This window comes from Sander lucioperca, chromosome 4, assembly GCF_008315115.2.
Source record: "Sander lucioperca isolate FBNREF2018 chromosome 4, SLUC_FBN_1.2, whole genome shotgun sequence".
Taxonomy (NCBI): Eukaryota; Metazoa; Chordata; class Actinopteri; order Perciformes; family Percidae; genus Sander; species Sander lucioperca.
Genome location: NC_050176.1, coordinates 24,408,981 through 24,425,973, shown reverse-complemented (window position 1 = coordinate 24,425,973; position 16,993 = coordinate 24,408,981). Strand labels below are relative to the sequence as shown.

Below are 16,993 nucleotides of genomic sequence, written 5' to 3'. Positions count from 1 at the left end.
CAAGTTACAGCCACTTCCTGTTTTGGTGGCGAAACACACAAAATGGCCGCACCGCCACGGCCACGCCCTATGACGAAATTTTTTTCTTTTAACAACTTTTCATCTTTAACTTCTTAAGATGGTACTGACCAAATTTGAAGTTGATCAGATGAAATCTCTAGGAGGAGTTCGTTAAAGTACGACATGTGGAAATGGCCAAAATCGCATTAATTTCAAACTTTCAATTCAAAATGGCAGACTTCCTGTTGGGTTTAGGATATGGCTCCAATTGACTTGATACACATGTGTACCAACTTTCGTGAGTCTACGTTAAACGCACTGCTGGGGCTCTAGCGAGCCATTTTTGCGCGCCTATTCCCGAATCCCTTAAAATACGTACATTTTCACCAGACTTGATGCGACTGCCAAATTTGGTGAGTTTTTGAATATGTTAAGCCCCTCAAAAAGCCAATTAATTTGCCGGGAAAAAGAATAATAATAATTCCTTCAGTTTCAATAGGGCCTTCGCCGCTGTCGGCGCTCGGGCCCTAATAATAATTCCTTCAGTTTCAATAGGGCCTTCGCCGCTGTCGGCGCTCGGGCCCTAATAATAATTCCTTCAGTTTCAATAGGGCCTTCGCCGCTGTCGGCGCTCGGGCCCTAATAATAATTCCTTCAGTTTCAACAGGGCCTTCGCCGCTGTCGGTGCTCGGGCCCTAATTACTTCAGTTTCAATAGGGCCTTCGCCGCTGTCGGCGCTCGGGCCCTAGAAACTTTTAAACGAACTGTCATGTATAGAGCAATGCAAGAATGGAATGTGTTACCTGAACAAATAACCTAAGAAAGCCGTAAAAGGAAATTTAAAAGTTTAGTTAAAACATATCTATTGATTAGAGAAGTTGAGTAGACAAAGAAACAACATTGGTTGAAGTTTAACAATATATGTTTGTTTAGTTGTGAGATGTGTCCAGAGAGGATGAAAGACATACCTGTCTTAAAGATGTGTTCAACCTAAATGTAAGGAATGCCCGATGACTGCACTGGTGGAGCTGTCTATGTGTCTGTCCTTGTCTTATGTGTGTATTTTGTTATTTTATATGAGTTGTGTCATGAAATTATAGTGTATTTTATTATTATATATATTTTATTGTTTATGATGTTTTTATTTGTGTTTATTATTGCATTGTCACATTTTCAAGAGAGTTGTAAGGACCTCAGGAAGAATAGCACCTGCAATGCACAAATAAACAAACAAAAAAAATCTGTTCTTTTTTTTCCTGAACTCATTTTGATGAATGTATGTTTGGCTTGGTTTATTTCCTGTTTTATTTTGTAGTGTTTGGTTTCATGTGTCTTGGTTTAGCTTTGTTTCCTGTTTGAGTCTGATTTGTCCCTAGTATGTTTCACCTGTTGGCCCCCTCCCTGCTTGTTTGGCCCTGTGTTTAATGTCCTCTGTTCTGTTCACTCCTTGACATGTCATTGTTGTCGAGTGCAGTCGACAACAATGTCAACAAGTCTCTGTGTTTCTGTCTGAAGAAATATTGAACTGAGTTCGTCAGGTCTTTCTCAACAAATACCGGTGAGTGCAGCTGATTATATTTACTGTTTTAACAAACAGCATTAAAACTAAACGTACAGCTAAATGTAGCAGCTTTATTCAAACAAGAAGCTACACTCATCGTTTTTTAATGACACTTGTCAGATGGATAACTCACCTTCTTGAGCTGTGTATTTACATTATCCCAAATGTTTCAAAAAATGTTCAAAACTAGAGAAATCTGTCATTTTCAGCAAGGTAATGGCAGGGAGGCTAAAATAGAGAAGGCATGGCGTCATATTATTGGTGTACACAGCATATGGCCATAGCAGGGGAAGTTTTAGGGTGTGGCTACACACTGACCTGTCAATCAGGACAGAGGCTTAGCAATGCTAACCATGCTGCTAACCATGCTAACCATGTCTCCTTGAACATTATTTCTGCCTGAGTCACGTAGTGTGGGTTATCTCCCAAGATCCCTCACTACTTCACAACATCATCAGTCTGTCTTTTGTTATTGATTTGATTGAGAGACCCTGAACTATAGAAATATCATACTGTGTGCTTAATTGTTTAAGTTTGTCAAAATTGCAGTAATCATACTTTGATCATTTTTATTCATCTGACAATTATGTGTGTAACAACATTTTATAATACTTTTTGTTCTCAGTGTGTAGATATGGCTGCTGTGAGCTGTCTGATGATCAGTTTCTGTGCTCCGTCTGGATGTGTTCACTTATTATTTTGTTACATTTCTGAGGGGCTTAGGATGCTTGAAAACTTGTGAAAATCAGCACACGTCAGAACTGGTGAAATTTGTAAAGATCTGCAGTGATTGGGCTCGGGCTTGGCCAGCAGGCTCCATAGCATCCCCAACGCACGCCAGGGTTGGGATAAAGTTTCTTTGATTTTCATGAAATTTGGTGGGATCATTGCTCTCATCTTAATGAACATTTTTATATTTTTTCGCCTGAGAGAAATTCAACCATCTTGGATTATGTGCGTTCATTTTCAGTTTACAAACACGTTTGAGGACTTTAGGATGCATGAAAACTCACAGAACTTTGGCCCATGTTTAAACTAGTAATTATTTTGATCCGATATCAAATTTGGGCTTGGGCGTGGCACGTCAGCTCTATAGAGCCCCCCCTTCCCCCTCAGTTTACTTTGTTTTTTAATGCATTTAAAAGAAAACTCACAAAAACTTTGCGCACACATAAAACCTTTGAACGTTGCGAGAATATTCAGAATATTCATGCATGTTTAGCGCTCCCTTATGCGTGGAATGCCTTAGTTGTAATATATTAACGAAATGATGAACCCACATTGCTCTCATCATTTGTTTCCAAAATGCTCTCATTAGCTCCAAGGGGGTAAGCTTCGCTTCAGAACTCGAACCTCCTATGGCGCCATTTTGATGCTACAAAACGATCACCACCTGTTAGCATACCATTGACTGCCATTCATTTTGACGTCACTTTGACAGTGAATAACTTTACATCTGAAGCGTTTAAAGACTCTATTTGTCCATTGTTTATTTCTAAAGAAACACAACAATGTATAAAAGGCTCCATTACCTTGTATCTCACGTTATGGCTCCGTAGCAGACGTTTTTATAAAAATAGGCTAACGATTGTGTCATAACCAAGCGACTTACTGTCGCATAGTAGAGGAATTACCGCATAGTACAGGAGAAGCTCGCAGGCAGTTTCAACTTACATGAACTGTTTAGGTTTAATTACTAATGTTAACTAGCATTTTAGTTAGCAATAATTAGCCTGTGTCCATCTTATCTCCTTATATATACCTACGCTCTCCGTCTCTGCAAGATTCGGAATGATTGAGATTTCTCTTGCCATAGCTACTAGAAGACTTACAACTTTCAGACAGGTTGCTCACGTCACATTTACGTTGTCTCTCTCAGTTGGAGGCTGTGCAGTAACGCTCAGCGCTCACCGGAAAAGTGCTTCTAATATCCTTCAATGGTCTCCGTCCAGAGCAACGGGATCTGTTGGTCCATTTTATATATGTCAATGATTAGCTCCACCCAACTGGAAGTCATCCATTTTGAATTTCGTTTTCATTCATTCATTCATACATTCGTTTACATAGTGGACACAGGAAGTGGTACAAAATGTACAATACTTCATTTTTAGCGACACACGCTGAGTGCAGGAAATAATGTCCAATTCATGCACAAAGTGTCTGATGATCCTGGAAAAAGCAAGAGCCACGTTGACTGGCGATCAGTATCCCCGACAGGAATGGGCAAGGGCTTGTTCATCACTGCTTGCAACATTAAATAAAGTGTATTTTGAATGTTATCTTTTCTTTTCATTCACACCACGTGTAGATATGGCTGCTGTGAGCATTCTGTCATCTGAAGATCAGTTTATGTGCTCCATCTGTCTGGATGTGTTCACTGATCCTGTGGCTACACCATGTGGTCACAACTTCTGCAAGAACTGCATTATTGAACACTGGAATACTAATGACCAGTACCTGTGTCCAATGTGTAAGGAGGGTTTTTTACCACAATACCTGATTTAAGGGTCAACACTTTCATCTCTGAGATGGTTGCTCAGTTCAGACAGTCAGCTCAACAGAAAGCCAGCAGCAGCAGCTCAGAGCAACAAGTGTCCAAACCAGGAGAAGTTCCCTGTGACGTCTGCACTGGGACCAAACTGAAGGCCCTGAAGTCCTGCCTGGTATGTCTGGCCTCCTACTGCGAGACACACCTAGAGCCTCATCTGACAATGTCAGGCCTGAAAAGACATGAGCTGATCGACCCTGTGGAGAACCTGGAAGGCAGGATGTGTACGAAGCACGATAAAACTCTGGAGCTGTTCTGTAAGACCGACCAGACATGTGTCTGCATGCTCTGCACTGTTTTAGATCACAAGATGCATGATGTTGTTCCTCTGAAAGAAGAATATGAAGGAAAGAAGGTAGAGCTGGGGAAGACAGGGGCTGAAATTCAGCACATGATCCAGAAGAGACGACTGAAGATTCAGGAGGTCAAACACTCAGTCGATCTCAGTGAGGAAGATGCAGACAGAGAGATAGCAGAAGGTGTTCAGGTCTTCACTTCTTTCTTCCTTCTGTTGAGAGAGGCCTGAATGAGCTCATCAACGCAATCCAAGAGAAGCAGAAAACAACAGAAAAACAGGCCAAATCTTTAATCAAAGAGCTGGAACAGGAAATCTCTGAGCTGATGAAGAGAAGCACTGAGGTGGAGCAGGTGTTACGCTCTGAAGACCACCTCCATCTTCTCCAGAGTGTCCAGTCCCTAAACACCCAACAACCTCCACCCACCAAGGACTGGACAGAGGTCAGCGTCCGTCCATCATCATATGAGGGGACTGTGGTGAAAGCTGTGGTTCAGATGGAGGAGACACTTGTTAAACAGATGAAGAAGCGGCTCGCTGAGTCTGAGCTGAAGAGGGTCCAGCAATATGCAGTGGATGTGACTTTTGATCCAGATACAGCATATCCTGATCTCATCCTGTCTGATGATGGGAAACAAGTGAATCTTGGGGATGTGAGGAAGAATCTCCCAGACATCCCAGAGAGATTTTCTAATATTGTTTGTGTTTTAGGAAGACAGAGTTTCTCTTCAGGCAGATTTTACTTTGAGGTTCAAGTTAAAGGAAAGACTAAATGGACTTTAGGAGTGGTCAGAGAGTCGATCAACAGGAAGGGAAGCATCACAGCGAGCCCTCAGAAAGTATACTGGACTATATTGTTGAGAAATAGAAATGAGTACGAAGCTCTAGCTGACCCTCCAGTCCGTCTCTCTCTGAAGTCTCCTCCTCAGAAGGTGGGGGTGTTTGTGGATTATGAAGAGGGTCTGGTCTCCTTTTATGATGTAGATGCTGCAGCTCTTATCTACTCCTTTACTGGCTGCTCCTTCACTGAGAAACTCTTCCCATTCTTCAGTCCCTGTATTAATGATGGTGGTAAAAACTCTGCCCCTCTGGTCATCTCTCCTGTCAGAGTAAACTAATCACTGATCTCATTTCATGTATTGATTTATTTTCAATCAGGGGAACAAATGTACATATTCATATAGTCTACATATTATCTTCTGCAGAATCTGTTTCCTCTGGTGACTGATTTACACTTTATTCCATTTATTATTATATGGTTGAATGTGCAGCAATTCATTGACATTGTTGGTGTCTTTAGAAACTGATTTCTTCTGGAAGTTATAATAAATGTCTGTGCGTTTAACAGAGGTTCAAATAGATATTGTCCACATAACGTGTGTCATGATGCATCAAATTAATGTGTTGATTATGTAATCAGATACACATTTATTTGTATACACATTCATTTGTTTTTGATGTGCAGCCACAGAAAACATATTGCTAAATATTTCATTGTGTGATGAAGCTTCATTTAAGAGTTAGGCCTATTACATCCCATAGTGTCTACAGAACACAGCATGTGTCGTTGTTATACCGGGTATAAAAAGTTAATGGATGTTTCTATCTTGTGTGAAAAGTGTTTTGGATAATTACTGGTCACTTTGGCCATTTTTTAATTCTTTCATGAATTCTGTAAGATGGTTTATGAGTTAAAGAAATCTTTAAATATGTGATTGTAGATTAAAAACTGTGAAATAAAGCAGTTGTTGAACACAAGGCCTGAGTAAGCAGTGACTGAGCACTGGAGGAAATCTACAGTAAGCAGAGCTTTGTAGCAGGGCTGTTCTTTAATCAAATCTGGTCTACACAACAGGATGTGGACATATTCTAATAAAATCTATTGCAGATATCTAGAAAGTTCTTTCTGACTAGGAAGAATTAAATACATATATCTACAATAAATATCCAGTCTAGCTACTAAATGTTAAAATGGCCACTTATACTTTTTAAGGATTTAAATTTAGTTTTGATATCTTGACAAACAATTGCTACAAGTACGAATTTTATTGTGGAAATCTTTAAAGTGATATTTCACTGTTGGAAAGATTAAATTGGGTCACTTATGTAGTAGAAATGTGAATTTTCTTTTTAGAAATTGGTGGCTTCTAGGCCGAGAAAAGCCAGAAAATGTGTTTTTGGCTTCTGTGGATGAAAGACACCAAATCCCAGAATGCACTTGCTTCGCTGCTTTAGAGTCCACTCCCAAGCCACGCCTACCGTTTACAGACATAGACAGACAGTGAGACGGTCAACTCAACTCAAGTGTGTTTTATTGTCATTTCAACCATATACATGAAACAACGTTTCACTGTGGCTCAAGTGGTGTTACACACTTAAAATATATAAAAACGACATACGAAACAGGCTACATTTAGTGCACACACATTATAGGCTCCGCAAAGTTCAGCTAACGCATACTAGCATTAGCGCCTGGCGGGCTGTAAACACAGAGTATAAACACAGCCGTAAATTTGCGTGGAATGTAGAATGGTCGGCATTTAACAGTCGCAAACTCCACCAGCAGTTAGCAGTTAGTTGGATCCAAGCACCCCATTTCTGCACCTGTCCATTTTAACACGGCCCACCTCCACTAGTCTTACCCGGCAGGAGGGGGACATGAGGGAGGGAAGCACGATCATTCGAAAATAGAGGAGAAATGCTATTATAAATATCCATCCATCCATCCATCTTCTTCCGCTTATCCGGTAATGGGTCGCGGGGGTAGCAGCTCCAGCAGGGGACCCCAAACTTCCCTTTCCCGAGCCACATTAACCAGCTCCGACTGGGGGATCCCAAGGCGTTCCCAGGCCAGGTTGGAGATATAATCCCTCCACCTAGTCCTGGGTCTTCCCCGAGGCCTCCTCCCAGCTGGACGTGCCTGGAAAACCTCCCTAGGGAGGCGCCCAGGGGGCATCCTTACCAGATGCCCGAACCACCTCAACTGGCTCCTTTCGACGCGAAGGAGCAGCGGCTCTACTCCGAGCTCCTCACGGATGACTGAGCTTCTCACCCTATCTCTAAGGGAGACGCCAGCCACCCTCCTGAGGAAACCCATTTCGGCCGCTTGTACCCTGGATCTCGTTCTTTCGGTCATGACCCAGCCTTCATGACCATAGGTGAGGGTAGGAACGAAAACTCGAAAACTCGAAAACGAAAACTGCCTTCTGGCTCAGCTCTCTTTGCGTCACAACGGTGCGATAAATTGAGTGTAATACCGCACCCGCTGCACCGATTCTCCGACCAATCTCCCGCTCCATTGTTCCCTCACTCGCGAACAAGACTCCAAGGTACTTGAACTCCTTCACTTGGGGTAAAGACTCATTCCCTACCTGGAGAAGGCACTCCATCGGTTTCCTGCTGAGAACCATGGCCTCAGATTTAGAGGTGCTGATCCTCATCCCAGCCGCTTCACACTCGGCTGCGAACCGATCCAGTGAGTGCTGAAGGTCACAGGCCGACGATGCCATCAGGACCACATCATCTGCAAAAAGCAGCGATGAGATCCCCAGCTCACCAAACTGCAACCCCTCTCCACCCCGACTACGCCTCGATATCCTGTCCATAAATACTACAAACAGGATTGGTGACAAAGCGCAGCCCTGGCGGAGGCCAACTCTCACCTGAAACGAGTCCGACTTACTGCCGAGAACCCGGACACAGCTCTCGCTTTGGTCGTACAGAGATTGGATGGCCCTGAGAAGGGACCCCCTCACCCCATACTCCCGCAGCACCTCCCACAGTGTCTCCCGGGGGACCCGGTCATACGCCTTCTCCAGATCCACAAAGCACATGTAGACCGGTTGGGCATACTCCCAGGCTCCCTCCAGGATCCTTGCGAGAGTAAAGATCTGGTCCGTTGTTCCACGACCAGGACGGAATCCGCATTGTTCCTCTTCAACCTGAGGTTCGACTATCAACCGAACCCTCCTTTCCAGCACCTTGGAGTAGACTTTACCGGGGAGGCTGAGAAGTGTGATACCCCTGTAATTGGCACACACCCTCTGGTCCCCCTTTTTGAAAAGGGGAACCACCACCCCGGTCTGCCACTCCTTAGGCACCGTCCCCGACTTCCACGCAATGTTGAAGAGGCGTGTCAACCAAGACAACCCCTCCACACCCAGAGCTTTAAGCATTTCTGGACGGATCTCATCAATCCCTGGGGCTTTGCCACTGTGGAGTTGTTTAACTACCTCAGCAACTTCCACCAGGGAAATTGACGACAATCCCCCATAATCCTCCAGCTCTGCCTCTACCATAGAGGGCGTATTAGTCGGATTTAGGAGTTCCTCAAAGTGCTCCTTCCACCGCCCTATTACCTCCTCAGTTGAGGTCAGCCGCGTCCCATCCTTACTGTACACAGCTTGGATGGTTCCCCGCTTCCCCCTCCTGAGGTGGCGAACGGTTTTCCAGAAGCACCTTGGTGCCGACCGAAAGTCCTTCTCCATGTCTTCTCCGAACTTCTCCCACACCCGCTGCTTTGCCTCTTTCACGGCAGAGGCTGCAGCCCTTCGGGCCCTTCGGTACCTTGCAACTGCCTCCGGAGTCCCCTGGGATAACATATCCCAGAAAGACTCCTTCTTCAGTCGGACGGCTTCCCTGACCACCGGTGTCCACCACGGTGTTCGTGGGTTGCCGCCCCTTGAGGCACCTAAGACCCTAAGACCACAGCTCCCCGCCGCAGCTTCAGCAATGGAAACTTTGAACATTGTCCACTCGGGTTCTCGGGCGTAGAGGTAAGCCCCACCAGATCCAACTGGTAGCGCTCCACCTCCCGCACAAGTTCCGGTTCCTTCCCCCACAGAGAGGTGACATTCCACGTCCCCAGAGCCAGCACCGCTGCCCGGGTCTGGTCCGTCGAGGCCCCTGACCTTCACTGCCACCCATGTGGCAGCGTACCCGACCCCAGCGGTTCCTCCCACAGGTGGTGGGCCCATGGGTTGGAGAGAGAGGTGCCACGTAGCTTTTTCGGGCTGTGCCCGGCCGGGCTCCGTGGCAAACCCGGCCACCAGGCGCTCGCTGACGGGCCCTCAATCTGGGCCTGGCTCCAGACGGGGGCCCCGGGCTTCCTCCGGGCAGGGTCACATCATCTCTACCTCGTTTTTTCATAGGGTTTTTGAACCATTCTTTGTCTGGCCCCTCGCCTGAGACCACTTTGCCTTGGGAGACCCTACCAGGAGTACAAAGCTCCAGACAACACAGCCCTCAGGTTCATAGGGACACACAAACCTCTCCACCACGATAAGGTGATGGTTCCCGGAGAAGTATTAGATATTATAAATATCTAATATGTAATTACAGATAGGAGTGTGGTTCGATTAAATGTAAAAACGGCCTGCCATACCACCTGAGACATTTTTCCTGTTTTCATCTAGAATTGATCTGCAGAGCTTCGTCTTGTGGGTAACGTCTGACAATAACAATAACTTTAGTTTTCGATGTTGTAAGTTAACCATATTGTTTAAAGCCACATTTCAATACTGACAACAAATGTTGTGTAATCTCTCTGAAAAAGTCAAACAACAATAATTGATAAGTGCAGGGTATTAATTTAAACTCTGAACATTTCTTGAGAGCTGACAGCCTTCCTCATGTCCGATCATGTCTCCAGGACTCCCTGCTACACTGCAGCAACAACAACAGGCCTCCATGTAGACCACTAACTGGTGTTGTGACACAGAACGACCACTAGATGTATTAAAACACAAGGGAATGATGAGACAAAGTTACTGTACTGCTGCAAAGCTGTGGAGCCAGTGATATTGTTTGTGCCAATCAAAGTCACTAGTAAGTTCTTTGTAATTTGGTGCTAACGTTAGGTGCAACACTAGCTAACGTGGATAAGAAATGGATTAGGCCAATGCCAAACTTTGCCTCATCAGCATGTCTTCTCTCAAAGGAGAACTCCGGGCAATTTGTTTGTTAATCTTGATCACTATAAATATGTGAGTACTGTCGATAGCAAAAAAAACTGAACAGAATCGGTCTTAGCAAACTGGAGTTGCTGCAGCTAATGCCCTTAGCTCCCAGTTAGCTAAAACGGTAGATTTGGGGGCATAACATAAAGAGTGCCTTTGTGCCTCTTAACAGACACAAAATGCAATTAAAGCTGCAAGCAGCGATGGACGGGCCCTCGCGCCTCTGGGTTACTGGCGGACGCCGCTCCTTGTGACCGTGCATTTGCACGGCACTCAGACACTGCAAATCGTCACCAATGAAAAGGGAACTCCCTGCTGAGTTCAGCGATACCTCACACAAGATTCTACGTCATACAGTTCATTAGCTGTAAAAAGGGGCGTGGCTAAATTATAGGAGGGCGGGTCAAACCATCACCAATTAAAAAGGAACTCTCTTCTGAGTTCAATGGTACCTCACACAAGACTCTACCTTAGATGGGTCAGCATTTATGAAAGGGGGCGTGGCTTAAACATGGGGGCGGGCCAGACCATCACCAATGAAGAAGGAACTCTCTGCTGAGTTCAATGACACCTCACACAAGACTCTACCTTAAACGGTTCAAATGTTATGAAAGGGGGCGTGGCCTGAGTAAGTGGGCATGATTAAAGTATAGGGGGCAGCTCAGTATCATGTGTCGACCACACAAGTTTCATGTAAATCGGATGATGTTTGTCATATGAGGCGCATTTCCTGTTGCCAGCGGGGGGCGCTATGACTAAAAGTAAATATTGGCCTATAGATGTCCTCAGACCTGGACCCTTGTCAACCGTGAGAAATTTCGGACAGATACGACAACGTACACTCAAGTTACAACAATTTCTTTGTTCATCGCTAAACACTCAAAATGGCCGCCACGCCCACACCGTTTGACGAAAAGTTTTTCTTTTAATAACTTTTCATCTTTAAGGTGTTGAGATGGTACAGACCAAATTTGAAGTCCGCCGGATGAAATCTCTAGGAGGAGTTCGTTAAAGTATAGCACCTTGACTTTTAGGCCTACTTCCTGTTGCCACTAGGGGGCGCTATGACTTTAAGTAAATATCAGCCTTTATTTGTCCTCAGGGTTGGACTCTTATGAATCCTGAAAAGTTTCGAGCCAATTGGACAATGTACACTCGAGTTACACCCACTTCCTGTTTCGATGGCGAAACGTTGTTAAGCCCCTCAAAAAGCCAATTCCTTTGCCGGGAAAATAATAATAATTCCTTCAATTCCAATAGGGCCTTCGCCGCTGTCGGCGCTTGGGCCCTAATTAAAATGTTTGTGCAACATGAACAGGGCTCTTACGTGACAACAAAATGCGTTTTCAACTCATACCTGCAGCTGATCAACTGATTTAGGGCCAGTTTTACATTTTTAACTAACACAGTAATGGTCGTACTGAGGCTGTGAGAGCTGATTTCTGCTCAGCGGACGTTTGGCCATGCAGGTCAGGTGACCCATGAGATGAGCACGCTGCACCTGCTGCTGCTGCTGGTCTGTGAAACAGGAGAACGGTCACAGTTACAACAGCAACAATACAACAACGATAAAAACACTGGAATCTGTCGATTGAGAGGTAATGTAATTTAATGTTTAGCTAAAAGTCGAACTACGCTGCACTAGCTAGCTTAGCAGCCTGCAAACCAAGTTAAGCATTGAACGTTAGCATTTTGGTTTTTTAATTGTTATTTGGATACCGCCATGAAATATGAAACGCTATTTTCTGACCTGAAGACTGAGGGTGTTTTTTGCAGATGTGTGTGTTCAATAGAGCTAATGTTATATTTTTGGCCAACCAGTGTGTAAAATATAGTGTGACAGTCTAGATTAAAGTAGCTATAACACAAGAACAAGCTGTGACTTATTTATTTTCTCTGTGATTTAAGGGCTGTTTAAAGACTTTTTTCTCTTGGAAATGAAGGACTTTTTGTTTGTATCAATTAGCTCATCTTCACAGTTCACATATTTTTAGACATTTAAATAGGCAGAGGCAGAGCAAATTGCATTCAAATGCCACAAATGCTTGAGATGCAATATGTGTTAATTGTGTTATTAAAAGTGAGTGGTAAGAGTGGTAGTTATGTAAAAATAAACCTTTTGTAGATTCTATAAATAGACATAATTAGGCACATTGTTGACACCTCCTTTATTTTTGACATTTTAATGGAGTCAAAGCTGTTATTTAAGGGGTTCCAGAGCCCCACGAACACCTGTATTTTGCACACTGATTCTAACCCTATTTGACAATGATCCTGCTTGACATTTGTAGTTATAGCTATTACTTCAAAGTGAATTGACTGACTGATTGAGTGATTGAATTACATTTCCCCCAGGTTTAGGGTTAAGAGAATAGTTATGAAGAGAAGCAGAGATATTCAGAGCTTCTTCAAAAAAAAGGAAAAGAGTCAGAGCTTCTACTTCTACCAGCAGCAGTGAAAAGGCTCAGTCAAGTCAGCAGCCTAGGTACAGCAGTAGTGATAACCCAGAGCAACCAGCTCTTCCTGCACAGGATGGTAAGTCATAAATACACATAATACACACACACACACACACACATATACACACACACACACACACACACACACACACACACACACACACACAAACACACGTGTGTATGTATGTATGTATGTTGCTCAATTACCTATTTTTGAGGGGGAAATTAATTACAATTTTCCGCTGCAAAAGGCACAAACAGCTTTCTGGAGGACATCCACCAGACCAGCGGGTGCTCGTTGGATTGTTGTCCGCCGCGGCAAGCGAGTAGGGCGGGATGGAAGCAGAAGCAGGGACGCCGGCCGGGCCTACTAGCCAGGCTAAGGAAACTAACACACAGATCGCTACTGTCAATTCTCCTACTCACCAAAGATGGGTCACACACAAAATGGATATATATGCTACAAATACACACGGTACAGCTGCGTGTGGATTATCACAGAAGCCTGCCTGGCTGAACACACTCCCTCCTGGACGGCACCTACCAGCTAGCACGTTGAGCTAGCAATCGGCAGGAGGTATGAGTTGAAAACGCATCTTGTTGTCACGTAAGAGCCCTGTTCATGTTGCACAAACATTTTAATTGCATTTTGTGTCTGTTAAGAGGCACAAAGGCACTCTTAATGTTATGCCCCCAAAACTACCGTTTTAGCTAACTGGGAGCTATGGGCATTAGCTGCAGCAACTCCAGTTTGCTAAGACTGATTCAGTTCGTTTTTTTTGCTATCGATAGTACTCACATATTTATAGCAATCAAGAGTAACGTAAAAATTGCCCGGAGTTCTCCTTTAAAGTGGTCATATTATGCTCATTTTCAGGTTCATAATTGTATTTAGAGGTTATATCAGAATAGGTCTACATGGTTTAATTTTCAAAAACACCATATTTTGTTGTACTGCTCATTGCTGCAGCTCCTCTTTTCACCCTGTGTGTTGAGCTCTCTGTTTTAGCTACAGAGTGAGACATCACACTTCTATTTCATGTTTGTTGGGAGTCGCACATGCACAGTAGCTAGGTAAGGACTACTAACTAATCAGAAGCAGAGTATGAGGGCGTGCCACGCTAGCAGCTGTGTGAGCATTATAACTTGTGCTACAAAGTGATGCATGTTCGTCATGGAAGTAATGGCTGGACTACAACAGAGCTGTTTGGAGCAGTTTGTGAACAGTGTTTTCTGTTGGAGATGGTAAGTCCCTTTGGGGTGGACTTTGGACTTTTTCACTTTGTACACCTATGACATGCACAAAAAAGATATATAACACAATAAAGGAAAGGGAAAAAGCCAAAAAAGCATAATATGAGCACATTAATAAGCTGGTGGCAAATTAGCTATGTTGCACAATTTAAGAACAATAATTAATATATACCAAAACCGTATTACAAAAGTTATCAATGATTGCTCTTTTTTAACCAAAATACACAATATTGATTCATGATAACAATAATCCATATTGGGAGTTTACAAAAGGTGAGTGAAGGCAACAGAAACTATAGCCTCATTCTGGCCTTTCAACAAAAATAAAACAAGCATTACTGTTGAATAACTATGAAATATTAGAGAGCAAATCCAGCTAAATTGATTGAACTCATATTTGTAGATGCAGAATAGTTTTTTATTGTTTGTTGTTTTGATGAATCATAACAATGTTTATTTGATTAAATAAATTACCAGTTTGGAAATTTTCTTCTGGGCCAGTAAAAATAAACAAGGGGCCAGTAAAACCCTGATCTACTGGTCCGGGGGGCCAATGGGGGGTTAATGTTATGTTGGAACCTGTTAGCTTAGGTACATTAACATTTCAACAAACATAATACCTCGTTAGTTATAGCATGACCTTTGCTCCATATCAACTAGACAACACCCTGGTATTTCACAATAACTGTTTAAATAAGAGGAAGGGCATAAAACCTGACAACAGAGCTGCAGTAAGAGGAGGAGCAACACTGGAAAGAAGAGAGATACAACGTCACACTCAAGGAAATGAAACTTAACTTTGTCAGAGTGTCAGCCACGCTGCAGTCGAGACAAGACTCTGTTTCTCTCTGAAAGAAAAGTCAAACTGACTTCATCAGGTCTTTCTCAACAACACAGCAGAGTCTCTGCCAAACACTGGTGAGTACAGCTGATCAGATTTACACTTTCAACAACCAGGATTAACACTAAACTTCAGCTCTACTCACAAAGGAAGTTCCACTCTTTTAATTTATTGTGAAATTTCTAACAATATAACTATGGCTGTTTGTCTGCAGGCCCACTTTACAGTAGCCCACTTTAACAGCTTTAAGACCTTTTCATATGGGGAGTGACACCTCACCTACATAGTCGCGTGGATCTGCGGGGTCTACAGCGCTCCTCATGTGAACAGACAGGCAGACAACACTCTGTGATTAAACGCCAGGCGATCAATGTGTGGTAACCATGGAGATTCTGTGCACTACTGTATCTCTGCCGTACAACTGATTGAGATTAGCTGATTACGGTATTATATATCCCTAATCACAGGTTGATGTATAACAAATAGTGGCAATACTCCTCCTTTCCTTATCACAAACTGTTATTGTTGATAGCCAAAGTTAAATCAGCATAGTCATCATTACGGACGTTACCTGATGAATCCAGTCTTGTCCCGATGCTCTGACAAGCAGAAGCCCCACTGTCTATGTCCTTAACTGTTTAGAAAACCGTTACAGTGGTGCTCATACATTTATGAACCCATGCTAAAGTGGACTAAAAAGAGGAATAAAAAATCATCTTTTGGAAATTGATCGTAATGCCTTAATTAAAACAATTAGGAAAAATCCACCCTTTAAGGACACCAATTTTCTTTGTGAATGAATAATGTATCGTAAATAAATAAATGTTCTTCCTTAAAATACAGGGGGCATAAGTAAGTACACCCCTATTTTAAATTCCAATAGAGGCAGGCAGATGTTTATTTTTAAAGGCCAGTTATTTCATGGATCCAGGATACTATGCATCCTGATAAAGTTCCCTTGGCCTTTGGAATTAAAATAGCTCCACATCGTCAAATACCCTTCACCATACCTAGAGATAGGCATGGTTTTATTTCAGTTAGCCTAATAGCTGGTTGATTTGCATTAAGAGATGATCTTATGGAAAGTACCCCATGCCAATCTCTAGGTATGGTGAAGGGTATGTGATGATGTAGGGAAAAGTTCAACACAAGTCAACTCTTGTAGCAGGCGGGGTGTGCGTGTGACAAGCACAAATGTGACAGTTTCATGGGATTGCGTCAGCTTCTCGCATCACCTGTCTAACCATAACCAAACTATAACCAAAGTGCAGCGCCGTTTACAACTAAACTGATTGCTTGGCCTGTGGTGTTGCTGCTTATAGCTTTCTCCAGAACCATTGTTGAAATAATTTACAGAAGGCCTACAAAGCAACCAACTGTATACTACTGACTTACTGTGTAATGAAAACTTCAGAGAAAAACATTGTACTACTGCATATATCTGACAGAAAAATATTTCTGGCTATGTTGAAGTTTCTGATTCACTCACTAAATTTACAAATGTTAAGCTTACAGCAACTGAATACAATATAGTGTCTGGTTTTTGTTCAATATCTAGTGTCAGCAATTTTATTGAGTTTCCTCTTAGTGAAATGCTCTGAGTAAATCTAAGTTGGGCTTTTATTGTGAAGGCTAGACACAGAAGTGAAGCCAGCCTAATGCCAGTGTTTTGTTTTTTTACTTTCTCAAACTTTATTGTGCGGTCACTTAGTTTCATTTATATTTATTAAAATTCCACGCTGTCCAAACTTCTGTAAATTCCAAACAGCAAGGTCATTGGGTACCCAGCAATATACCCACCAGCAGGCTCCATAGCATCCCCAAAAGCATGCCAGGGTTGGGATGAAGTCCAAAATTTGGTGGGATCCTTGCTCTCATCTTTAAATATACGTTTTTAAAAAATATATATTTTTTGCCCAACAGAAAGTAAACCATATAGAATTTTCATGCATTAATTTTCATTTTACGAACATGTTTGACATCTTTAGCATGCACGAAAACTAACAAAACTTTGCCCCCATGTTGAAGCTTTCATTAAAACTGTATTTTGAATGGAAAGTTTTATCTTTTCTTTCACA

The 16,993-nt window shown here is 43.0% G+C and overlaps 2 protein-coding genes and 1 pseudogene across 6 annotated transcripts in view; all 3 read left to right on the top strand.

The window, feature by feature from the left end:
* LOC116048446 (VPS10 domain-containing receptor SorCS3-like) overlaps positions 1–16,993 on the top strand; it is a 1,378,075-nt gene that overhangs the window by 265,572 nt on the left and 1,095,510 nt on the right. The gene's annotated exons all lie outside the window — the stretch shown is intronic.
* Positions 1–16,993, top strand: part of LOC116058477 (E3 ubiquitin-protein ligase TRIM21-like) — a 72,075-nt gene that overhangs the window by 39,669 nt on the left and 15,413 nt on the right. For 3 of the 5 annotated variants that reach the window (XM_036000494.1, XM_031311310.2, XM_036000493.1), the window contains exon 1: positions 1,445–1,558. The exons of 1 other annotated variant lie outside the window; for it this stretch is intronic. The gene's annotated coding sequence lies outside the window, so the exon portion shown is untranslated. Of the gene's footprint in view, positions 1–1,444; positions 1,559–14,845; positions 14,993–16,993 lie in introns of those variants that run through there. One more of the 5 variants, XM_036000491.1, reaches the window with a different exon arrangement.
* LOC116058478 lies at positions 3,872–16,987 on the top strand (annotated as a pseudogene).